Below are 27,132 nucleotides of genomic sequence, written 5' to 3'. Positions count from 1 at the left end.
TAATAATTACAGCACTTTTCAAATCTATTTTGAAATAATTTTAAAATTGATCTCCTAGAATTTCTGAAAGTTGCAAAAACCTCTCACTTAAATCCAGCATATTAGCTTTTTCTCTGTAAACATGCTACGAATATATTTCTGTGGATGCATTCTCTTTTATGCTGAGATTGCTTAAATTAATCATTTTAGCTGCTTTTATCTACTTCTTTAGAAATAAGTTTAAATGACATCCAGTATTTTCTACCACAAATTGTGCTTTTGTTTCTCAATCTTTAGATCCAGTTGTATCTATCTCTAAATTAATACTATTAATTCTGCACTGTAAATACTAGAACAATTCAGAATTAAATTCTGAAATACAATATTTAGGCAACGTGACTTTTTCCCCAGCAATGTGATTCTTGCCTCAAGAAGTTAGTAGGAAGAGGATTTGGAGTTTGTCTGCATTTTGGCAGACTTGAATTCCCACTTCCAGAAATTCCCTTAATTCAGTTGTCAGGAGAGAGTATCTGTAGCAGGATTTAAACTAAAAATTGAAAGGAAATCTATTCTGAAGCATGAGAAACAGTGGCTATTACAGGCCAGACCCTGAGATTATGTTTTGTAGCCAGGCATTCAGTTAAAGCATGTGTAGGTAGTTGAATGATCCACAAAACACAGCTGTTCTTTGCATACCAGCTCTGCCCTGCAAATCCTGAAAGCACTGCTAATTTACATGGTGTGGAATACTGGGACCATATTTAGAGGAGGCTGAAAGCACTTCTATTTTATGTATTAAAAAGATGCATCTGGAACAGAATAAAACAAAAGCTATGGTATCTGTTCTGAAAGAGAAGCAGCTTTGCTTAATTAAGGGAAAAAATGCATCAGACTCTAAAGGCATTTTCACAGCAGCCATATACCTTGAGGGCTGTGCTAACAGGCCTAAAAAAGGATTAATTTATAGGATTCAGCTCACCAAATTTCAGGTGACCACACTGAAGATGAGAGTTCCAGCAGACCATCTACTTTTTCTGTATTGTCTGTAAAGAGTTACAGTTATTCATCTGATCTATTTCAACAGTGGTTTCAGACTGAGGTAACCTGCACTGCACTTTCCTCTGAGCACACAGGCTGCCAGCAGCAACAAGGTTAGATGTGCACACCTGAGCATGGTCAAACAAGTCCTACTCTGTGAATGCAATATTTGTCTTCCAGATGAGAATGGACAGTAAGTCCAAAAAGAAAAAAGTTGTTTATTAAGGTTTGTGAAAGTACACTTCTGTTCCATTTAGGAAGCTATGTCCATTTCCACAGCTACACTACCTGGTCTGTTTTGTAGGCCATGGAACTTACAGCTCATCCACTTCCAATTCCAGTTTTACTACAAGTGAAAGACTGCTTAATGCATGGGTTTTTGAAAATAGCATTTGGAGGTCAGCTATAACTATCTGGCATATAGCAGGCAGGTCACATGCCTCAAGTTGATGATGAAGGTGCTCAGGTCAGGGGTGCGTCTTGTTGCACCCTCTTTGTAGTTGACCAAAACAAGCCAATAAAAGTTAACTAGGTTAATTTTTATAGCTCTATTAGCTGAATGCAGAGTTTATCATTTGGGAGAAAGGTAGTATCATGATAGATGGAAACCAAACATTAAGCCCAGACAGCACAAACAGAAGCCAAGCATAGGTCAATGAACAATCAAATCAGGCAACAACAATGGTTTAGGAGTGATTGGGGGCATAGTTCAACACACAGGACAAACTCATTGGTTTGTAGAAAATAGAATACTCTTGGATTTTACTGATTATTATTTTGTTTTTCAGAAGAAAGAGTTGAGTCTTTTGAAACATGTCAACCATTAATTCCTTGTCACATTTTCCAGAGGGAGGTGAAGAACTCCTATCACAACCTTTGTGGTGGGTCACTCTGTGATCATCATTATCTCATGGGGTAGAATAATTCTGTTACACAATGGTGTAGGTCATAATACCCTCTGTCAAGAATCTACTACAGACAAAATGGGTCAATATACAAAGTAGAACAAATCAGCAGAAAAACTGGGCCCAAACCACGTCACAGAAAGTTGTTATAAACCAAGGCATGCTTATGTCTGATGAGATAGATGTTCTTGGCATTGATTTGTTGGAAGATTTCCCTATGTGTCAGTAAACAACCAAGCACTTTGGAGTAGTGCTAGGAATTTATATCCTGGAGATGCCATCTTTTAGACAAAATAAAATCAATGTCCCAGCTAGTCAGGATTTTTTAGTGCTTGTTCCAAAATAAAATTTCTTTAGGTCCAGTCTTCATCAGCTTCCAGATCCTGTAATAACTCATTTCTCCCTGCAGTTTCACTTAGGACTTCTTACCTACATTATGGTCCAGTCACACTGAGTATGAAAAAGTGATTACAAACTACTATCATTCTTGTAGCATTGCATTGCTGTTTACTATCACTGAATCTGCATGGATTTGTATTTTGTGTGAAATACACAAAGAAAGGAACACAGTATACAACAATATGGCTACTAGCAGTATGGTCCTGTAAAACATCCATTTACAAACCACTGTTAAAATGATCTTTTGATTTCATTCATCTGTTTTTAAATGTTCCATTCTTATGAACAGATTAAGTTTGAATGCCTTGAACAGATCAAGGCATGGGCTGGAAACAGCTTATTTAAAGGGGAAAAAGGAAGAATATTACCATTGTAATAACTAGTGAATGAAAATAAAACCCCAACAGGACTGTAACTTGGAACTGCTAAAGTAGGAGGAGGCCACATTTACATAGTCTAAACAGACACTCGCAGGAATGAAGTGAATGTACTGTCTTTTAACTTGAAAAGAAAGGAAGAGAAGAGAAAGGCTTATCTGTACACAGCAAGCTGTTCTGGAACAGGTGAGAGAGATAAAAGTTACTGATGTTGCTGCCCGCGGTACCAGATGCATTTGGCAGCTGCACAGTGTCCAACTTACAGGAGCACTCGTGCTTGCCTATATCTATTTATTTGCACTGCACATGTTCAGTTATTCTGAGCAAAAACTTGCTTAAAAGTTGAAGATATGCCCAGTGAGTGTGGCAGAAAATAAATTGTGGGGATTTTTATACTGTTGTATGATTATCTAAACTAGACTGTACTAAAAATTTAATTCCAAGCTCCAAATTTCTGGAAAATCTCAATTAAATCAAATTTTGTCCTGAATTTGTTTGGAATGTAGTGTGCATAGATTTGTGCCATCTCCAGTATATCAACAATCCAGAGATGTCAGAAATAACACATCTCAGTGCAAGTTTTAACATAAACTGTGTCCCAGGTGATACTGGCTTTTCTGGAAAGCTATTTCAAAATACATTTGAAAATATGGATAATGAAGCTGCCGTTCACTAAATCTGTGGGAAATTTTCCACTGATGTCTTGTGATACCAAGTCTGCATCCTATAATGGAATGAATCTTAGGCATTCAAAATCCATGTAACTTTCAACTCCTTGTATTTGCTTTGAAAAAATAAAGTAGTATATACTGTGCAGTTTTCATCTAAAGAGACTTTTGAGCAAAATACAAGATGCCCACACAAATTAACAGACTCTGTTTCCTTCTTGTCTCTCAAGCCCACCACCCCTAACAGCAGCCTCCCCTGAATAATTTTACCCATGTGAACAGGACTGGCTCAGAGACCCAAATCTCACTCCCTGTCCAGCTCCTTCCCTGTCATTTTATTGTGTTCCTCATGACCACCAACAAGAATTTTACTGGTGGAAGACATAGGTACATTTCATTCTGAAGTAATAAACCTAATTCTAACCACTTTAATAACACACTAAGAGACACAAAAAAACCAAAACAAAACAAAAAAAAAAAAAAAACACAGAAAAAGAACACCAAAATGCCAAAAAACCCCAAACCAAACAAAACCAAGAAAGCGCATGCCTTAAGAAACGTTTCTAATCCTGGAAGAACCTGCCTTCCCTTGCCAATTTTATCAGTTAAATTTTACTTTAAACTAATTCTTAATCTATTGTTTTTGGTTTTCCTAAGATGCACTTCCCTCATCATTATAGGAAAGTGACCCTATCACAGTGAAGAACTGCAAGAAGAGGAGCTGGCAAAGGAAATAAATAACCCTAAACAAGAGCAAAAATATTCCACTGTAGGAATGCAGAATTCTATTTACATCACTGACATTCTGGAAGGCTGAAGTTTTTCAAAGGCACTACTGTATGATAGAGAACAGAAAACACTTGTGGGCATTTAAAAGAAAACTGGGAATTTGCCTTTGGAAAGTTTTCACATGTTTGTGGAAACTCACAAGCTATCCCATCATTTTCAGGCATCTGTGATTTTCTTCCCCCAACCACCCCTTTTTTTATTTTTTAGTTGTCGTAACATATGGAACTGTCACTTCAAAACATGCCCTTGCATTACTATGAAAAGCATATTTCATTTCTCTAATCCTCGGTGGCAGCCAGAAAGAAAATATATTTTAAAACTTACTTTGTTTTTGGTGTATTTAAAGGGACAGGCTGAGCTTCCTGTAGTGCCTCAAACTTGAGGCCTCCTCACCAGTGGAATAAAAATGTCTGGTAAGCATTGCTTTTGGGCTGTAACAGTTCCATGTCTGGTGCTTAAAACTCAGTTAACCTCACGGTTGAAAGAACAACTGAAGAGTAAGGTTAGCTGCAAAGGCTTTGGGATTGAAACATCAGTATCAAAAGTCTAGGAGTAAGTGTGGTAACAAAAGAAAGAATCTGTTCTGCAATTTCAGAATATTTTATGGTATAGGGCAGAACTAGCCTCTGATTCCATCATGTCGTGTATTGGTTAGGCTTGAGCAATTTACCATATATTCATACTACAGAATTTTGATATGAAATATGAAGGATGAAAAAGTTTCCAGGTGGAATGTATTACTGATGCCAATATGCATTACAAACAGTAGGAAAATGTCCCACTTATCAAATAATATTTAAAGCCAGTATTGCTTTATAAAATTATTTTCTTTGAGTTCATTACAGAGCTCTGAAGATCTTAATATTTTTAGTTTGCACAAAACCCAAGCATTTTTCCAGAAATCACAGCAAATCCCAAGGCACGTAGAACGTGCTAACATTATATATGTTATAGATATACCTAAAATAAAGGAACTACTAATGATATTTCTTCAAAGTGCCTCCAGCTGCTTCACAATTTTCAGATGAAAATTCCAACTACCTGCCATGAAAACACAAGCATGTAAACATGCATATATTGGAAAAAATCAGGGCCCTACCACAGCTCTTTTCCACCTCAGGGAGAAACAGCTAAGCTACTCTAAAGTCTCAGATTGCAAATGTTATTTGAATGCAGACAATATGCCTTATTTTCCTTCTCACGTGCTGCTTAACCTGCTGCTTAACCACATCATTAGCAAGACAACATGCAGGTAGACATTACACAAAACACATTAAAGAAAGGTGGTAATTAAAAATAATCTGCACAGAGACCTTGTGAACTCCTTGCACAGTTTTACACACTGACATTGAAACACATCTGCCTGAAAAAAAATTAAGCACCCTTATTTTTATTCCTTTGAATATTTCAAACTGGAATTCTAAGTAACTTATAGTGAACTGTACAAATAATTTCAGTGAAATGAATGGGCACAACAAGGTTGAACATGTGCAACATTATTTGCAGGCTCTTCTAAGTCACTAGTTTATAATGAGTCATGTCCATTGTACCCAGAGAAATGCTATTGCTAGCAGTTTTGAAAGCATCTACAAGAATTCATTTTTGGCATTCAGGCTTAACACGTATAGCTCAGTCTTTGAACACACCGGGATATTTATATAGCTGCATACATAATCTACTGAGACAAGATAAATCCCCACTTTTCTTTCTTGTCTTTCAGGTATTTTCAGTGGTTTCTTTGTGTTTGTCTCTCTATTTGAATTTTGCAATCCTAATTCTCAAGACCAGCTGAAGAATAAACAGACGCTTTGTGATGTTAAAAAAAAAAAGGCAGATAAACAGTAAATTGCATATAATGCAAGCTTCTTTAGCATTTCTTCCTTTAAACCAAATACATTTAGAGTGACAGCTTTTCTCAGAAAAGAAATGAAACAATGAAAAAAAAATGTACAATATGAAATTATTTTAACTGGCTAAAGAATTTAAATGCCTATTTGGTATCTTTGATACATACTCAAAATCCTTTATCAGGATTTTCTCAGTGGTTTTTTGCTCAGTGTCTGTTGGAGTTACCTGAATATTTTCAGTCAACAGTTGTTGAAAAGACATCCCAGTGGCTCCCATCTCTGTCGCTGCAGTTTATTCTGTGGACATTCTGTGTCCAGCAGCACCTGGGTCTCTCTGGACATGAAAATTCTATCACTTAAATCGAGCACTTTCATTCTGCTTCTCTCTAGATGGCAGCATTTGCCTTAAAGAATTCCCTCTAGATAAGCTTGTCTCATACAGGAATAACAATAAAGGCTCAAGAAAAATAGTGCCAAGAATCATAAAATCTTAGCATAAGTTTTGGTTCAATTTTAGGTTTGGTATTTTGGGTTGTTTTTTGTTTGTTTTTTTGGTTTGTTTGCTTTGGTTTTGTGATTAGTTTTTTGTTGTTGCTGTTTTTCTTTTTTTGTGACAATTCATAAACCTTTACACTGATAACTGAAGCAGGCAAGGAGATTCAGTTAAGAGACGTAATCGACATTGTCAGGGTGCAACAATTACTGCGTAATCAGCTTGGGCCCCACAGTTCAAGAAGGATGTTAAATATATCCAGAGGAGAGGAACAAAGCTGGAGAAAGGGCTAGGATGTATGTCCTGTGGAGGAACAACTAAGGATTTTGGGTTTGTCCAGTGTGGACACAGGCTGGAGAGTGACCTCATTGCTCTCTGCAACTTCCTGAGGAGGGGGAGTGGAGAGGAAATTACTGAACTCTTCTTCCTGGGATCCATTGACAGGACACATGGGAATGGCTCAAAGCAGCATCAGGGGAGCCTTGGACTGAACTTCAGGAACCATCTCCTTATTGAGAAATTGGTGAAACAGTGAAAGAGGCTTCCTAGAGAGGTGGTTGAAGCCCCAAGCCTGTCAGTGTACAAAAGGAATTTGGACAATGCCCTTAATAGTCAACCCTGGGGTGGCAAGACAGATGGACTTGCAGGTCCCTTCCAACTAAAAAGATGTTATTCCATTCCATTCCATTCCATTCCATTCCATTCCATTCCATTCCATTCCATTCCATTCCATGCCATGCCATGCCATGCCATGCCATGCCATGCCATGCCATGCCATGCCATGCCATTCCCTGCCATATTTCTTCTCCCTATATTCCACTATCCCACATATTCCTGGTGCTTGCTTCTACAAACAGCTATATATTTTCACAGTCCTTACTGTAGTCTTATTCACCCTTAAGTAATTAATTACTAAATCCCTTATTTTTACAAAAGTTACAGTGAAAACTGCATAAATTTTATCTGTAAGAGTATGAAGATGTAATATCTCTAGCCTCCATTAAATGAGAATTACATAAAACAGAAAAGATCAAATTTATAATTTGTGTATTTTTTTCAACTAAGTGTTTTTAATTAAAAAAATGACATGTTTTTTATTAAGTGTATACAACATATGTTCTTGTTGCCTTTTAAGCAGGTCATAGCTACATTATACATCTCTCTAGTAAATTTCTCTCTTTGTAGCCCTCTCTGAAAAGATACACTGTCATCATAATTAATCTTCTTCCTTAGTCCATCACTACATGTACACACAGTAGGAAAAGTCTGCTATCAGATGTGGTAATTTTTTAGTAGACATAAATAATTGATTCCCTATTTACCACCTATTACCACGTGCAGTAATTTTAACAATGTGCCCATTTTTCTAACTTTTCCATCAGTCAGGCTTTCACTGCCAGCTCTGTCTGTATGCTGAATCTCACACAATCTAGAGATTTTTTTTTCTTTAAATGATCCCCAGCTTCATTTTTCTCATGCTGGCTCCCCTCCTTCCCCCAGTTTTTCTCTTATTCTCCTAAAACTTCCTGACTAAAGCTGAGCCTGTGGATCTTTGGCTGTCAGAGCCATAGCATTTCCCTGGACAAGACGTGTCTGCTTGAATATACATCTGAAATGCAAGGGGAGATTGTTGGCAATTCGCTACTTTTTATTAGCAACTGAGAAAACACAGAATATATTAATATTTTAGAAACCCCAAACCTAAATATAGAGTACAAATGGGCCAAGTGTTAACTTATCTAGCAAAAAATGTTAAAATAAAAGCACAAAAATTTAGTGCTGTAGCAGTTTGATCCAGCCCTCCTATTTCATCTGCTTATCTCAGCCTCATCTGATGAATGCCTAGCTATTCAAGAATTTATTTTCCTATCTCTCAGAAGAAACTTCTGTAATTATTTTTAAAAATAGTGTTGTGGATATGTGGTGGCCAAATGCCTATTGATCATGTGGAAAGATACATTCTTCTTCTGACTTCAAAGGCCACAGTGCTGTCCAAGGAACTAAAACTGGCAGCCAAAATACCAGGGAAGAAATAGATAGGGGTAAGGACAGAAAGATTGTATCTCAGAGAGCAGAAACGAAACGATCATCTTCAAACTCTTCATTTAAATTACAGCAAAGGTACAAAGCTACTGCAAGGTGCCAGACTTTCTGGAGTATCTTTTGAAGATAATAACTATTTGAATAAATAGGCTATAAATACACTTGACAAAAGCATCTATAAAGTTACAAAAGCAGCAGTTCTTTCTATAGTTGATAGAAATGCAGAGGTCATGTTTAATTTAATAACGAGGCAATCCATGGACATTAAAACAAATGGCATACTTCAGATACACATTCAAAGAGGCCAGAAAAAGTCATCATATTGAAATCAGATGCCATGTGCATCACACATAATTTCTTCCTGTACTGTGCTTCTACTCTGTCCTGTTTTTTCCAGCTTTAGAAAGCTGTTTCTGTTTCTTGTCCCTCTGTTGATATGATCCAGTTAAATCCAAGCTTTGGAGACACTTGCATGAAACAGCAGTGATTACTTGATTTCTCAGCATATAAATCTAACTACAAAACTTAACTATGTAGGACTCTGTTATGAGGTAACTTTTCCTATACAACATTCTTGCCTCAGCTGCTATCTGCTCTGAGACCCACATTAACAGAATACTGTCAAAGCTGATCTCCACAGAACATATTAAACAACTGTTTTCCCAGAACAAACTGATAAAGCAACAAAAGTATTAGACAGAGCTTTTCAGCAAGCAGCTTCAACGTAAGTTCCACTTCAAGCAGCTTTTAATTTTTAAAAATTAAGGTGACAAATAGCTTTGTATCTGTTTGATGTAACCTGTTTAGAGAGGAAGCTCTATTTAACTTGCCACTCTGCCAGCTATTTACAGGTTTTGGTTTTATCTTTGCCTGGTAAATCTCAGTCTGAGTTGAGAGTAGTACTAGAGTATTTCACACTCATCTCCTGAGTTAATGCCACCAAAAAGGAACCCCAAAAGCTGATGTGAGGACAGAAGCTGCACAGGCTCTGTGCCCTTCTGAGGGCACAGCCATGTCCATGCACAAACCTCCATAATATCTGGAGTCCTCTCTTCAGATGTTTAATTGCTGAAACCCTATCCTGGTGCATGTCAGAAAAGACCTTCAACAGGAACTCTGACAAAGGCTTTACATATTAGTGAGGTCATATTACTGCACACACAGTTTTTATTCCTTGCTCAAATGTCACAATGTGGCATTTTTGAACAGCTACCACCTATTTCTGGGTGGAAATGTTGGGACACAATGCTGGGGCACAGTTGCTAATTTGGCATCAGTTTACTATAGTATCAAAGGGAGTACATATTATACCTGCAGGTGAGTAAATCTGAACAAGGTATAAGATTTTTAGCTCCTTAAATTGTGTGGTTCTGTTAACTAGAAAAGGATCAACATAAGCAAAAATTTGGAAAACAGGAAGAATATTTGTCAAACTGCTTCACATATACAATGGGTACCTTATTAAGATGTGAATTTCCTGACCTGCTACACATAAAAAAATGCTCTATTTCAAAGTCATTACAATCAGAGAATCAGTCCATATCTTGCTTTACTAAATTGATTTTTTGAAAACCTGAAATGGGTGTTTTACATTGCTTCATAATTTTGCCTGGCATTTCTTCCAATAGCTCTAATTACTCACATTTATTGCAACACTGTGAGAACTTTTTTAGGCAAATATGTAATTGCTGTTCAATACTATCCTTATAATTTACAGATAGGCAAAACAGACGGTGCTTGTTTGCAGCTGAATAATAAATGCATATACATATAGAAAAAGGCCTGAAGAAGAAACTCCAAATGATATATTTACTCTTGCAGTGTTCAAATAAAATAGCCACCTGTCCTCTGGAATGTCTGATGCTGCACTAGAGTTGAAGACAGAGAATGGTGCTTGCAAAGTAGCCACCTTATAAGTGATCTTAAAATCTGCATTTGTTTGTGCAACTTGATACGCAGGATTCCAGTTAACAGACAAGGCTCTGTGTCACAGGCAGATGCAAGTTTAACACTCTGTGATCTTTACCAGATGCTCTGAACTGGCTCTGGTCTTGGACCTGTGACAGTTTTGCCTATCCACTTTCATATGTCACCAGCCTCTGCTAGCAATTGAGGGATTGTCTTTCCTTGCAAATGTATGATTTTTACATACTCTTCAGATGACTGGCCTTGACAAATCAAGAACTGATCCCACACCACTGTATTCCCACTGGCCAAAAAGGAACTGGTAAGAATAAGTATATGTAAAATGGTTCTCAGGCCATTTAATTTTATAATATTTAATTTATGTATTAAGTGCATATATTTTTTCATTTTGTTTAAAGAAATATATGGAAAAAAAATTCCTTGGCCTTAACAGAGTGCAAACACAGAGCTGTGTTGTTTCTTATCGGTTACTTTTCTTTACCAATAACAAATACTTCTGGCTTCTTCTGTATATTTCCATCAAAATACTTATAGCAACACACTTTTATGTGTTCCTTAAGGCTAGAGAGGTTTTCTTCTTCTCTCCCTACTTTTATCTTTAATTAAAATAAAAATGAATACATAATTACTTATTGATTGTTATACCAAAAAAAAAAAGTTACTGCTTTTCATCAGACCCCTTTCTTCTCCTTTGAAAAAATGCTTTCAACACAGGGAACGTAGTGTGGAAAAAATGGAACATATGATCACAAAATAACAAGAGCTTACTATTTATTGTAGGGATCAAATGATACTGAAATCACAGAAGTGGAATAAGAATTTAGACAGATAAACACTAAAGTCATGTCTCATATCCTTCATGGACACTTAAGAGAGTACAAATACCAAGAAGGCAGAAGAGTCTGTTTATAGGACCCTGAAGTTTTAAAACAAATCTTGGGATTGTCTGGTATATGCCATAATAATTTCCATATACTGAATCTCTTGAGTTTTTAAAACTGCATTTTGATAGTTTGATCCAAGAGTTATTCACAGTAAGTTGAGAACTCTGAAGCTTTGCAAAAGACTATAACTGTTTCTGCCAGTAAAAACATAAGGTACAGACCCCACTTGGCTCAATTCATTGTTTCCTGATCCCCTCCCCCTCTTTTCTGATGCACTTCTTGCTCATCTTTGCCCTGGGACATTGCACTGCAGACTGATCTATGAAGATCACATGCTTTTTATCCATTAATAGCCCATGCCAGAAATACTTCAGCTCTTCCTGGAGCTAAGACACAAGGCTGTCAAGACAATGGCCTAGCTGCTCATTTGCTCCCAAGACAGTAGGTTTCACCAGCATTCCCAAATGCAGCAGCTGCACAGTTCTGGAATGGCATTGGCCTTGTCAGTGCCTCTCATCTCCATCACGCAGTATTTCACTGTGAGCCCAGGTGGATCAACCTGCTTCTGAAAGGGCTGCCAGGAATGTTGTGCTGTAGTTTTACACAGTAGACAGCAGAGCCAACAAAACCATAAAAGACTATACACCATCCCCACGCCCAAAATTGTTATACAAAGGTAGTTGTTTACAGATGATGTATAAAGAGAGGGTTGATTCTCCATAAGGAAGGACAACTCCAATTCCTTTACCCATAAATATTAAGACAAGGAGTCCTGCATTGTCTATATCCCAGCAATCTCTTGGGCTTTGAGGGCAACAGGAAGATTGATGTGCTCCTTGCTGTCTAACATGAACAAGTGATTCAGGAGGTCATTTTTGCAAGCTGAGCTCTGCCCTGACATGGTTCTAGAGGTCTCCCTGACACATACCCACTACAAAGATCCACACTGGCTCCAAGCAACTGAGAAGAATCACCTTCTCTAGTAGTAAAAATGTACAGAAATCAACAGCAAACTAAAATGCCTTTCTGTGAGCCATGGTTCATTCAGCTGAGTTCCTATTTTAAGTTACAGGGTTTCCATTAAAATATAAATGAATTTTATAGGTTCTTAGGCCAACCCCTTCTGGTGATCACAAAGCAACCTGCCCAAGTCCATATTCCCCTGAGTGAATATGGATTTACTAGAAGTATGATTTGATGGAGAAGATCAGAAAAGCTTATGCTGACAGACTTTACACCTGCAAAATAGTGGTCTCCAAATGTTCAGCAGTGTGGAAAAATTGAACTTTAAAAAAGATAAATGATCTTTTCTGTATAGAGCTGGTAACAATGGGCTATTTTCTTGCACAGGTATCTGGAAGTTGAGGAGTTACCTCTATGAGGTACTAAATATGTCAATAGAGAAGCTCTCTGATCACTCCCTGCTGCAGTGCTGGTCTTCATTCCTTTTTATTTATCTCTTTCCTTGTATCCACATTTCTCTGCTACATGTTCCACCAGGAAATTGCAGACTTTTGGGTGCACTGAGACATCTTCAAGCAAGTGCCCCTTCACAAGGGGAAAACATCAACCTTGCTTTTTAATGAAAATGATGAGAAATTGTTTTCCTAATGGGTATTCTAAACCTGGCCTCTATAGGCATGGAAATTATTAAAATTCACTCTAGCAAGAGCCTTGTTATGGAACATAAAAGCTATTACTACATTCTTTGATCATTCTTCCTGGGCAAAAAAGGGAAAATATTGTGTCCATGTCTCGACAATTCTGAATAGTTTTGCAATGCAGAGGAGGGAAGCATAACGAAAGACCCTGTCACTTCATAAAAACATGATGGAGAATAAAAGTATGGCTTCTTATTTTCCCATCCATGTCAAGCAGGAATGTTTTTCTACTTTTCCAATCCTACTATATCTTCAGAATGTAGCTGTGGAGTCTGTGAGAGGCCTTTATGATATAAGCTATGCAAAGTCTCTTGTATGAATTGAATTTTTAAGCCAAAGATAAGACGGTGCCTGAGCAAGAAAATTTGATTTATACTAGGAGAAGGATGAAATTAAGGTGAGAAAGGGCCACTGGAGTACAACAGCTCATGGAGCAACCAGAAAACAATGCTATTTTTCCATTATATTTTCAAAGTCAAGGCAGTTAGCTGCAACTGACTGAATGTTTTCAGGCAGAGAGAGTGCTTATACTGGTCATACAATTTTTGAAAAGTCTTTTACTTCTACTGTTATTATATTTCTATCAAGACACTGCCTTAAGGAAAAGGGGGTTTCACTGTGCTGGACATTGCACAAACAGAAAATATGCAAATGGTTTCCTGATGGTTTTAGAAGTAAAAAAAAAATAATTCTGGTTTCAGGTCAAATTCTCTGCCTACACAAACCCTCCACTTTGCAGATAGAGGATACAATAGAACTAGTCATCTTCTGTTTACAGGTTGAGATAATAATTAACAAGCACATTAAGCAACATTGTATATGGCATCACTAAAATCCTCCGTGTAAGCATGGCAGCAGAAGGGTGTGCCAAATTAGGGGCATACTTTTTTGTGGTTTTCTCACATCATGACTTCATAATGGGAAAAAAGCCAAATTTGAGGACAGGAGCCAGTAGAGGAGATAATGCAGACCAACATTGGGATGCCAAACTGTTAAAAGCAAGGCAAAATGCCACATCTCATCTCCATCTGGAGTCAGCCTCAGTCACTAACACAGAACTAACCTCTGAAGTACATTCTGGTACTTTGGGCCTCTTTCAATAAATCTCAGGAGAACAATTCAGGAGGGGAAGTTTTTCCACTACACTGGACTTCTGATAAATGGATGTGACACAAACCTAAAATGCATAAATTAGTGTCTTTAAATGGCCCTTCATGGTTTCTCAGTAGCAGGTAAAAATAGAGATTTATATTTCTCTTGCAATCAATTTCACTTTAGAGCAAGACAGCAAACTGTTTGTGACAGGTGCTTAGTGAAAGAGGCTGAAAATATACTGTGAAGTGTAGATGAATCCTACCCCCCCTACTCCCCAAAGCTAACAGGAACTCAGGGAGACTGAACAAGCCCATAAATCAGATTCAGTTTTTGAGGCAGTGTGTCCTCTTTGATTTTCTACTACAAACAAGAACAAATCTGTTGTTTTGCCTCTTTTCCGTACCTGCCTGATTCAGCAGGTAGGAGGCAAGATGGAGTACCTCTAGCCCCATTTTATCAGCAAGATACTCCTAACAAAGCATTTCTGGGGCATTTTTAGATGCCTTGGACATACAGCTGCTCACGTAGTGTGATAATCCCTGAGAAATGTCTGAAGTCACTCACTGCTGTTCTGAAATGGGATATGGCATATACAGTATGAAAGTATGGAAAAAAAGGAAGTGAGAGTCAGAGAATGAGAGGAATTTGACACATTCTGCCATGTTTCCATGAAGAACACAATGATCAGATGCTAAATATTGCAAGGGCTGTTAAATGAAATGCTGTCAAGTAGCTCTCCACTGCTTGTAGAGCAGAGATGAGATTGGTTTAGAACATTTGAGACACTTCCACTATATCCTATGAAGTAATAATATTTCCAGATTTTCTCTTTATTACTACTAACTTCTGGAAAGAGAACCTCTGCTTTATGTATGCTAAATGAGTAAACACTTAAGAGTCTGGAAAAATACTGCTTCTGGGAAATGGTCATTGGGGAATACCAGCAGACAGGGTGAGGTGGCTGGTAAATATAGAAACGACCAGCAATAGGCATCCATTGTCCTGCCTAAATACTGGCTGCTGTTCTGATGCGAAAGAATCTTCAGTCAGATAAATTTCATATTTTACAAGACCTGCTGCCACAGATACAATTTAAGTCTATACTAGAAAGATCAATGCTGATTATTTAATCTAAAACAACATACGGATGTCACATTCTACACTTCAAGATTTGTTTCCCTCAAAGTATCTGTTGTCATAACAGTTTGCAATTTTGCCTCACCTCGATTATTAGAGAGCTTTTAAAATCGGACAGACATCTTTGGTTACCCAATTATACTGCCATGATATTAATAGAATAGTTGCACAGAGACACTAATAGAGAGGTAGAGAAATAGAAACAAATAATAAGTCCATTCTTCTTACTATATTTATGCTTTTTAATCTGACAGCAGGCATGCCAAAATCATAAAAGATTTCCATCAACACCAGATTAGTAATGAAAATATTTCACATTCAATTCCCACGGTACATGTGGATACAGTTGGCTTTAGAAATCGACGTCACATCAAATCAAATGCAGTTTCTTTATATTTCAAAAATTCAGCCTCTGAATTTTAGCTTTACAGACTTCAATAATGCTAAGATCCAGTGTACATAAAATCAAATTTATTTCAGTTTTGAGTTCCTTTTTGAAATTGCTGTAAGCACTAATTGAAGAAGGCTTTTGTCACTTTTTTATTCCTGTATATAAGAAAGCTTATTTTATTTTTCTCCTTGTTGTACCATTCCTCAATGTAAATGAAACTGTATATAGCAACCATTTAAGGATATGAGGCAGATTGCAGAGTAGAGTTAGTTAACATCTATGTTTTCAGTATATCTTCCAAGAATAAATTTTAATGACACAATGGCTACTACACCATGGCATTTATAACAGCTTTTTTGTGTGCAGGTGTATTAATTTTTCATCTTGGTAATCAATGTACAATTAATGATATGTTTGTATTTTACATATATTTAAAAAAAGCCTTTTAGTGTGTGCATAAACACATGCCTATCAATCAATCTACAAGTATGTTCCTCTAAGCTGGACATGTATATGAATGTGAAGGATGGTCTGGATGAAACTTAGCTCTGAGCATTGCACAATATGTATTCTATTATCACTGTATCACAGACACTATCTTATCTTCCAGTCTGCGTTTGCTGACTATATCTGTTGTCATTTTGAACTTTTCTTATAGCTACTATTTCTCTTTATGGAGTTTATCTATAACGTGTTAAATTCCTTTATCTTCCTAATCAATTTAGAATGGTTTACTAGTACCCTCTGTGAAGCCTCATTGCTGCCCTTTGCCCTTCCCAGTACTATTCCTAGTATTATTAAATGGAATTTTGAAACATGCCAAAAAACAGGGTTGGAAAAGAAATTAACTTTACAAAAACCATTCTCAATCATTCAAAAAATGGAATATTACTTGGAAAAGAAACAATTTCAAATAATAAATAATTAAGAAAAAATGTCTCTCTCCACACCCCTGCCCCCAGATACAAGTCTGCCAGAAAGAGAATCTTATCAGTATGGAATATGTTGTCCCAGAGCCTTATGGCTATATGGACTGGATTTTAAGCAGCTCAGTGTACTTAAAACTCTGATAGATTTTGAATAGTACAGCACAAGTTTAACACTTAAAAAATAGAAATAAAATTTGTGAATTGTCTGTTCTCTTCCCCTCCACCCTTAAATTGTGAGACATCATTATATTCCATTTGCTTGAGCCACTGCAAGCTGATGGAAGTCAACATCTGCTATTGACAGAGACACTGGTATGAACTACATGACAAAATCTCTTTGGGGATTGGAAGATAAAAAATTGATTGAGAGGTGAAGTATAGAAAGTTGAGAAAGTAAAAGAAGAAGAAAATATATGATGGAAAAAAAATATAGTGCAAGATTTTCTCTTCCCTGTTGGAAGAAAAATGTATTTGTGTTAAAATTTCAGAGGGAAAATATTTATCACTTAATTTTTTTCTTTAGGAAACAGGCAGCAGATAGTGCAAAATAAACAAAACTGTGTGTAGCTATAGATTGAGAATAGATTGCAATTTCGAGACAGGGACAATATACATGTTTTAGTACAAGGTTTAATTTTTTCATTAACCAATATATTCATTATATCCTACACATAGTGCAAAGTATAAAACATTAAATGAATCTAAAGTATCTTTTACATATTTATATAAAATTATGCCATGTAAATATGTTTGAAAAGCAGCATTGGCATGCTATTGACACACAGCTCTTTCTATGTCTCCATTCAATGAATATTTTGACAGTTCTATTTTCTATTTCCCTGGAAATTTGGTACGTATAATTGCATTTGTGCTCTTAGCAGAAGTGAAACTGCTTTTCCAACCCATGAAAAGCACTTACTTTTCTCACAGACTACTTTTTCCTCTTGCATAGAACCACAGTTGCAACCACAGGCCACATCTGCCTTGCAAGCAATTCGGTTGTAACATGTGTGCTGAGACAAGAACGTGTGATCAGCAAAGAGCAGCAGGAGAGCAGACAATTTGTCACTGGTAGGAGGAAATGAGCCAGGAGACTCTGCTGTTACTGGGTCAGGATGGGGCTTGGCCAAATCAACTGGTGTGGTGAATGTGAAATGGGCTCTGGGGCACCCATCACCATTTGCCCCACTTCTGGACTGCATATTCAGTAAAAAAGAGCTCAGCTATATGAGGATTTCACACGTGGCTTACAAGGTCAAACAAGCTAATCACCTTTGTTTTGCAAGGTTAGTGCAGTAACTGTAGAGCTACAAAGGGCTGGAAGGAAAGGTCGCTTCCCTGTCAGTAGTTGCACAACTAAAGTCTGACTTAGATTACAGATAATAACAACCAGCATGCACCCCAGCATGTCCAGCCCTGAGACAGAGAAAACAGTTCAAAACAAACACTGGATATTTGACTCATGCTCTGGTGAATGAACGGCACACGTACCTTCCAGGAACAGGCCATTCTTGAATAACTTTAAGTTGGGTTCCCTCTGAAATTTTTCACACCAAAGGCACTCTGTTCCCAAAATGGAGGATCTAATTGTCTTGCCACCTGCCCAGCAATAATTTAGGAAGGTGTCCTGGGGTGATGTTATTGTATCCCCTATTGGCTGCTCTGCATTCAGAAATGGATAATAAAGACACTAGGTCTTTGCCCCAGCACAAGGCTCACTTAAGTAGCAATGCATTAGCAAGACAGCTCTGTACCCAAAATTCAGGTCAGAGTAGGGCCAGAGAGATGGTGTATTTAAAGAACCAGTTTAGCTAAGGCTTGCCCACAAAACAACCTTCCTAGTGAGAAACAAAACCAAAAGGTAGAACTGTAATTAACTTGTATTAGTTTATGTCTGAGATTGGAAGAATTTCCTCATTGTTTTGGAATCAGGAAAGAGGGCTTGTAAAGGTGGAATGCAGTCCTGCTGATGCGCTCAGCTTTGGTACATCATGTACAAATTAATGGCAGAAGATATCCTTTTCCCCTCCAAGTCAGTTGTCAAGCCAGTTTGTTGTCAATCCCGTCTCATTTCGTTCATGAAATGGGCACCAGACTAGGATCCAGTTCACTCTTTGGATTTGTTCCAACTCTAGCAGATGCTGCAAATTTGCACAGAAACAATCTAAAACTTGGACTGTGTTCAGATTCTTTGGTATCCTTACAAACCTATCCATATTCACCAATTTGCACTGGTAGGACTCATTTTCATCTCCAATCTTAGCAGTATCTGTATCATAACACAGTCTCACAGCAGCATGGTGTCCTAGTGATCAGTTCAGGAACATCTATTCCCCACCTTAAGTGTCTCTACTTGAGAGACCATTCCCCCCATGCAGTTCCAGGACCAGGTGGTCTGTTTCATTTTGTTCCCTGACCTTTGGGATTTTATCTGACTATTCATTTATTTTGGAATGAGACTATGATAAATTATTATTCACTGTTGTAATTGAATGTGTTTCAGTAGTGCTACAGATCAGCATTGTAGCAAAGTAAATCTAGATGATAGAAAAATCCACTTTAAAAGAACTAAAAGTAGGATATCTCTCTCACAATCACCAACAATTTTTTAAAGAATAAAAAACGTAAATTAGGTATTGTTAAGCAGCAGTCAGCCTCTTCTGATGTGGTATTTTAGAGTAAGAAAAATGTTATTACTTTATGACCACTGGCAATTCCCAGATACTTGAATGCAGCCCGTGTGTGTATGTAGCATCATATGATTTTAAAACTAAATATTGGACAGATGAGACATATGGTCACAACATTCTTCTTTTATTAATAAGTTGAGACTATCCAAATTTCAAAGGTCTGAATTAGGAATACTGTCTATTATTCCCCAGTTCCCATCAGCTTCTTTTAACAGTGGAGAGGAAAGCCACTATGCTTTGATGTGGTAGCTTGCAAAACAGCAGTCTGTCCCACCAAATACTCCCCACTATCAAAATGGTTAAGTAACTCACCCAACTTAATTCTATCTGCAGTCCCTCTGGGTTATAAATACTGGTTTTTCAGTTTGGTGCTACAAGTAAACTGTAAACAGCTCAAATGAAGAATTAAGCTCTGTTTTTTACTTTCTATTATCAGAGGAGAAATTAATTAACTTCTGCCACAAAAATCTATCTAACAGATACTGTGGGCTTGAAACACAAGAAAAGGAATGGCAAAAGAAAACAAAAAAGAAGACATTTGCTTTAAGCATTAAGCATTAGGTAAGGCTGTGTATAAGAGGACTCAATAATTTCTCCTTTTGTATAATACAGCCAAATTCATAAAGCAGCAAATCTGAACATAAATTTTTTCCCAGACATGGCAATTATGTCCACCCCTAAGAGACAGGTAGATCCCTATACAAAGAACAATTGTGGTGCTTCTGATTGGTCATAGAATCCCTGCTACACAAATTAAAAATTAAAAAAAAAATGTGGAAAATAGGATCACAGGAAAACAAGAAAAAGGAAAGAAATAGAGACTAAACTGGCAATAAAATCTTCTAGTGAAATTCCTGGAAAGTGGTTCCAGCTGAGTACTGAGTAGAAACAGTACAAAGTCCCAAGAAGCCAAACAGTAAGTAATATTGCAGAATAATTCAATAAGCTTCAGAGATTCTTTTGCCAAAAATAATCAAGATGTTTGATCTCAGCTTGACTGGAATATGCAGCTAGGAAAAAAAATTACTGTTTGCTGCAGGAATTGTAGTACTATGTCTCACTAGTAAATCTAACAACTTCAAGTTAGAAAATCCCCTTTAACTTAGTTTGTAAATGATGCTGTATTAATTAAGGGAATACCTAGTTTTTAAACACAGGTAAATAAATTCTATATTTCAAGATCAGATGTCCATACTTTAGAACTGATTTACATGGTATAATTAATAGCAAATAGTATGAGATTAGCAGAGTTATGTATTTTTCTTTCACATTTGCATACAATGGATCAATAAGTTTTCCTATCAATATTTTCCATCTAAAATGTCCTAAATATTGAAGAGAGAGACAATCCCACAAGAAGGGGATTCAGTTCTGAATTCTGGTTGTAGAACTTTTCATCAAGATGTTTTTGACAATTATAAAACAAACACTTCAGCTGGAAAGAGAGGTAGACACTGCAATAATTCATTGTGAAAAATGATAATGATAGATTGATTAAAGAAAAGAATATTTTTAATTGGTTTTTGAACTTTGTTTTTGGATTGTTCACATTGTAAAAACAATGTTTGCTGGTTTGCTTTTTCATCTTAGCTCAGGAAAAGACAACAACGTTATAGCAATATTATCAAATGAATGAAAATCCAGCTTCCATCCAGCCCTAGTAGCAAGTTTAGTTACCACTTTTCTTTTTCCTAAATCCCCAACTGATGGCTTGCCATAAGTTTACTTTGAACTTGCACTACATTTTCTCTTTCACATCAATTCCATTTTTGCCTCCATCATAGATCTAACAATAAGGAAGTGTTTCTGGATCCCTCATTCCATTTCTAAGGATAATTAAAAAAAAATTCGGCACTTTGAGCAACTGGTACTTTACATTATGTATTAATAAATAAGTTACCATAAAATGAGTGTGAACTTGCAGGGAATTTCTATTTTGCTTAACAACATTTTCACACAAGTTTGCTCTGCAGCAAATGTCAAGTAATTTTTTAAGTTTTACCAGCTAACTTTCTAACAGGACCCCCCTTTATTTTGCCTACTCAGTAGACCATATTTTACCACCTGTAATGTCATTTATGTAGGAAGGAGACTGACAGATATGGAAATAACCTTTGAGAGAATATTTCTCTTCCCTCAGAAGCTTAAGACCTGGATTAAACCATGACGGTGGGACTGAGATGCTCACTCATGATTTATATAAGCTTTACTCACTTGATATATATGAATGCTAATACCTGTAGGAAATAGTCTGATAACTATGACTGCATTTTTGTTTTAAGGGCTTACACATATGTAAGGAGATATGGATGTTGTTTTATGGAGTTCTGTGTCCTGAAATTTTCTATTCCCTTTGAGAAGAGATTATAAAAAACATAGGACTTTGGCACTCTGAAAAACTAGGATGGGATCATTAACAAGAGAAAAATATGTTAGTAAATATATGATGTTCTCTTTTTAATTATTACTTTTTTACAGAGCTTTGGAAAGAGAACTTGCTTACATAATTTCCTTTTTACATTTTCTATGTTATGTATTTTTGCTTTTTAGCAAAAAGAAACTGGACACATGTGCCATGAGCTCTAGGATATAGGATAACCTTGCTTGAGCAGGGAGGTTGCACCAGATAAGGCTGTACCACGAGGGCCTCTTTGAATCTGACCCATTCTGTGATTCTGTGGAGGGTGTGAGTTCCTATGTCAACCTCTAGATTCATAATATTCTCCATTTTCTCATATTCTCTATTCCTGTTATGTCAAGAAGAGCACAAAAAGCATGAGGCTACAAGCACAACACTTTTGAAGAGACCTGTGTTCAAGGATGTAATCTCTGAGTTTAGGATGAATGCATTTCATATCAGGAATTATTTATTCACCAAAAGTATTGTTTAGCACTGGAACAGGCTGCCCAGGGAAGTCATAGTCATCAGCCCTGGAGGTATTTAAAAGTTGTGTAGATGTGGCACTTGGGGTCATGGTGTAGTGGCGAGCTTGGCAGTGCTGGGTTAACAGTTGGACTTCATGGTCTGGATTTTTTCCCAAGCAAAGGGATTCCGTGATTCTGTGAATAATGAATGTTGTTTTCTTCAAGCAGTGAATAGGGTGCTATTGCGCTTGAACACAACACCTTGATGTTGAAATCTCCAAGAACTCCTTGAATATCTAATTTTATGTTTCCCGAGTACTGCCATACAGGAAACTGATTAACATGGTTTGGGGCTTTTGGATTGTTCACATTCTTTGTTTTGTAAACAATCACTGAAATATAATCCTTCCATTTTGGGTGCAAAATTTCTACAAAAATAAAAAACTTCCAAAAGTTGCAGGTCTGATCATGTAGCAAGTGTTTCTTTTGTAGTGTAGCAAGGAGATGAGTCCTATTTGTACTTACATAGAAGAATCTTTGTGCTTCTTTGTTTTTGTAAAACTTTTAGGGTGTGGTAATTGAACTTGGTTTTCCCTCTTCCTAAAGAGCTCTGAATCTCTGTTATGAAGACACTGCTCTAATGAGTATGCAATATTTCGTTCAGAGAGAAATTTTATTCTCCTTTCAGTATCCCTGAGGGGAGCTCAGTTGGTCAGAGCATGGTACTAATAACACCATGGTTGTGGGTTTGAACTCCTTACAGGGCATTCACTTCAGAGATGGACTCAATGATCCTCATGGGTTCCTTCCAGTCCAGAATATTCTGTGAGTCTATATTAAAGGTTGAAAATAATTTGAGCCTGGTAATAACCACGCATGTCAAAATTCTTTTGGTGGACTGGTAGGTTTCACTAAGTATATTTCATCAGGATGCAGCACCAACTGTAGAGCATTTGTAAGATTTCCTGCTATTATTTTATACTTTACTACTTATTCCATAGTAACAGCCAAAGGAGTGGATTCAAACCAGAAAAACTTCCATATTTGCATTCAGAAGTGCTGGTCATCTAGTCCTCAAAACAGCATCCTCCCATCCCTTCCCATATCAAAGCAAAGCCAACCTGAAAACACTGAAATTCAGAAATTGAACACAGTAGTATGTTCCTTATGCCTTATTTGCTACAGTCTGAAGAAAATTCTGTTTGTACTCCTGGAAGAAGAACAAAAGGTATGCAAAAAACAACTTCATTTCTAAATAAAGTAGGAGATAAGAAGTGATGGTAACACCTTCTCTCTGCTGTTAGCCCATGTTGCAGAATGAGAATCAGATTTAAAAGAAGGTGCAAGTTTCTCTGAAGTCATAAGAGAGATGAGGGAGTCTAAAAAATAAGGCATTACAGATGAAGGTAGAGATCAGTAAAAGAATCAAGGATTTCTGAAAAAGTTCTGAGAAACTTGGTTTCTTCCTGTTCTATGATCCTGTTTTGAGATGCATCTGTTCTTTTTTCCCCAGATTTTTTTTTCCTTCCATACTTCCATTTCATTCTGCTCCTTTCTACCTTACAAACCCCAAGAGGATCCATAGCCCCCAACCTGACCTAGTGAGTTACCTGACCTGATGTATGCCCTGATCTTGAAGTGCGATGTGACAAATGAGGTGCATGCCTCCGAGCTGTCACCTTCTCTGGTAGCCGACTTCATTCACAGCCTGACACTGGGTGTCTCCCTGGGGTTCCCAAGAGCTAACAAGATCTGAAGACAGTAGCCTGTGCAGAGGAGATGGTTAGCCTCTCCGATATGTGGGGAAAGATTTCAGCAAAACAGAGTTAAAGAGGACTACTGGAAGTCACAGAGAGGCAGGAAAATATTTATCTGAGATTTAATGAACCCAGAAATTGTTTGCATTTTGCTCAGTACAATGAAGACTGGAGAAGTTTTGAAAAGAATGATTTCATCCATATTAAACAAAAAGAACTATTTAAAAAAAAAGTATGAGGGTAAGGAACATAGTTGGAATGATGTGGAAAGAAAATAATGGCACATGGAAAAAGGTAAACTTGCAAAGGTTTGGATAAATTTGTATGTTTAAGATAAGAATCCTGTTTGGGTTACCCTTTCTGAATTAGATCTTTCAGTCTTTTGAGTTTTGGCTGTCGCAGATGTTTACATCACCATGAAGCATGCAAAAAAAAAAAAAGAGGAGGAGAGGGAGAAAGAGACAGATTTATTAATCTGAATTCTTTGAAAGACAAATTAATTGCACTGTGGCACTTCTCTATAAACTAATATTGACTTAAAGGACAGCAGGAAGAGACAAAGACAATGAGACCCTGTAGCACTTTCGTGTCACTGAAGCCCATTAAACACACATATACTGAAGCAATAAGTTAGTTTGGAAAAAAGAAATCTATATCCTATAGGTGACTGAGCATTTGAAATGGTTCTTTACAAATACCCACAGGAAAAAGGCTTTGGAGATGATCACCTTTTTTTTTCCTTTTTACTATTTTTCCTTGCCTTGTTTTTTTAAATATGTGCTTTGCTCTACTTTTAACTTCAGAAGGTTTTACACAAATCCCATTCATAAAACTGTATACATTCCCTTTACACAGAGTTCTGCATGCCAGTCTATTTGTACCAGAGAATAACCAAGTGCAGCCGCCCTAGGACTCTCATAAAAACAAAATGGGTGTTCTCTTTAGGACCATCTCCAGGAAGAAAACTTTATATACAATGCTCATTTCTCACCAGAGGAAAATAGTGACTTACAAACTGATCAAAGTCTCAGATCTCTGTAGACAAGAATAATGAAATATTTCAGGAGGAAATACAAATAATATAAATCTGTATGTCTTTGAACCACTCTCTGATTTATTAACTAAAGCAATGACTTCTCAGCACCATAATTTAGCAATCACTTCCACACCCCAGAGACTCTTAACATTTTCACTCCATGCTATTTTGCATTAAAAAACTAAAAATTGCATTAAACTCTAATAGGCTCTTACATCTACAAATATGGTCATTAGGAAGTTTTTTAATTTAAAAATAAAAACCCAAAAAACCAAGAAACAAACAAAAACCCCAACAAAATCCCAAACAGCAAACTCTGGAAAGCAAAACCTTGTATGATTATGTGATGTCACCTTGCATAGTCTGGATTTGAGTGTATCTGCAAAAACTTAAATGATTAGATTTGTCAGTAACACTTCATGGAGCCATTAAACACGAACATGTCTGCCAATGCATTTATTTGACGGCTTTCAGTGAGCCTGCTAGAAGCATTCTGCTTTTCCCCCACAGCTAAAAAGAAAGGAAATTGCGGTAATAGGATATTATAAGAAGACTTTTATAAAAGGAGGCTATAGAAATAAATGCAATGAGGAGTTCAGTTGTCATGAACTAAAAATCTCTTATTTCAACCATCTAAACAAAAAGATGTAGAAGATACTTAGAAAATGTAGAAGATACTTACAAAAATCATATGGTTATGTTACTCAAATTTACATGTGTCAGGCATCAAAAAATAGACAAAATAAATAAAAACTGTTATAGCCTGTGTGAATGCAGAAGGATGAGACCTGGCTCCAGAAGCTCTCCTTCCTGTCCTCTACCAAATCCTTTATCACCTTCTATATCTTACCATGTAATAACTACAGGTTCTTTGCTTTGGAGAAGGAGAGGATATAAAGACTGTTCTCACTAAAACCCTTTAGGGGAGCTGCAATTAAGATACAGGAAGCGTCACAGTGGCTTGAAACACTTTGTGCACCCCAGTGCACAGTCATATCTTGGAGATCAGTGTTGCCTGTGCCCTGGTAGCTCTGCAAACAAATGCTACAACATAGAGCATGAGACAAATGCCTCTTACAAATGACTCCGAGAAAAGAATAGGCAAATAAAATGAACCTCAGTGCAGAAAAGATGTTACTAACAGGAGAAAGAAAGGTGAAGAAAGAGAAGGGGGATGGGGGGAGTAGGAGGAAACAGCAATATCTGCCTAATGATCAAGACATCTACTAGCAAAGTCAAACATTCCTGAAATTCAAAGATAGGCGATTTCTGTGCTGTGCACCAGGTTTTGGTGGCTGTCTCACTAGCTAGTTGTTAATTCAAATTCTTCTGCTTCATCATCTGTTCCTATTTATCTCACTACTGTTTGCGTCATCATTAATATATCTGATGGATTTTTGCCAACCTGAAGTTATTCTCCCAAGGTGGTTGGTAGGTGGTTAATTTCCAGTAGACTTGAACATCCATATATTTTCATATAAGCTAATTTTATGTCCTCTTAAAGTCCACACCAAAATTTTTATTAACAAAGTGATTACTTGTGACTGTTGCTGCCATTAAAAGGCAGTTATAGTAATTTTATTATGGCTGTACTGTATGGTACCTCTGCAACTGAGTCCATCTTGACAGGACACCTCCATACATATATAATTAATAAAGCAATAATAACTACTGTAAATTGATGAATAAAATTTAATGCCTTTTAATGTGCACATAGAAATATATGTTTCAGATAGAGATATTGACTGCTAATTTCAAGTTATTCCACAACATAGAAACTAAGTGCAGTATGTACAAACTATATGATATACAGAAAATTAAATTAGATTTTGCACATCCCCAGAACCCTTCAAATTATGCAGATAAACCCTCTTCTATAAACCCCCTTATGGATCTGATGGAGAAATAAATTTGTGATACATGTTCTCTACAGAACACCTCACTTGGGGTATTCTTAGAATTAGAGTGGTACTGGTGTGACCCTCCTGTCCATCAACTAATGTGATAGTACAGGGGCACTGCCCCATAAGCTAGTGTGATTGGGGTAATCTTATTTTCTGCTGGAATTGTTCCCTTTCAAAAACAGAGTTAAAACATGGCAATGGACTGTGCTGCAATGATTGGGCCAGAGTGGGACGCAAAGACTGAAGATACCACACTATCACTGCCAACATTATGCAAGTGAGTCATGTCCCGACATCCCAGGGAGGCTTTCAGTGACAA

The sequence above is a fragment of the Zonotrichia leucophrys genome, chromosome 4 (genome assembly GCF_028769735.1).
Source record: "Zonotrichia leucophrys gambelii isolate GWCS_2022_RI chromosome 4, RI_Zleu_2.0, whole genome shotgun sequence".
NCBI classification, from domain to species: Eukaryota; Metazoa; Chordata; class Aves; order Passeriformes; family Passerellidae; genus Zonotrichia; species Zonotrichia leucophrys.
This window is presented reverse-complemented; position numbering follows the sequence as displayed.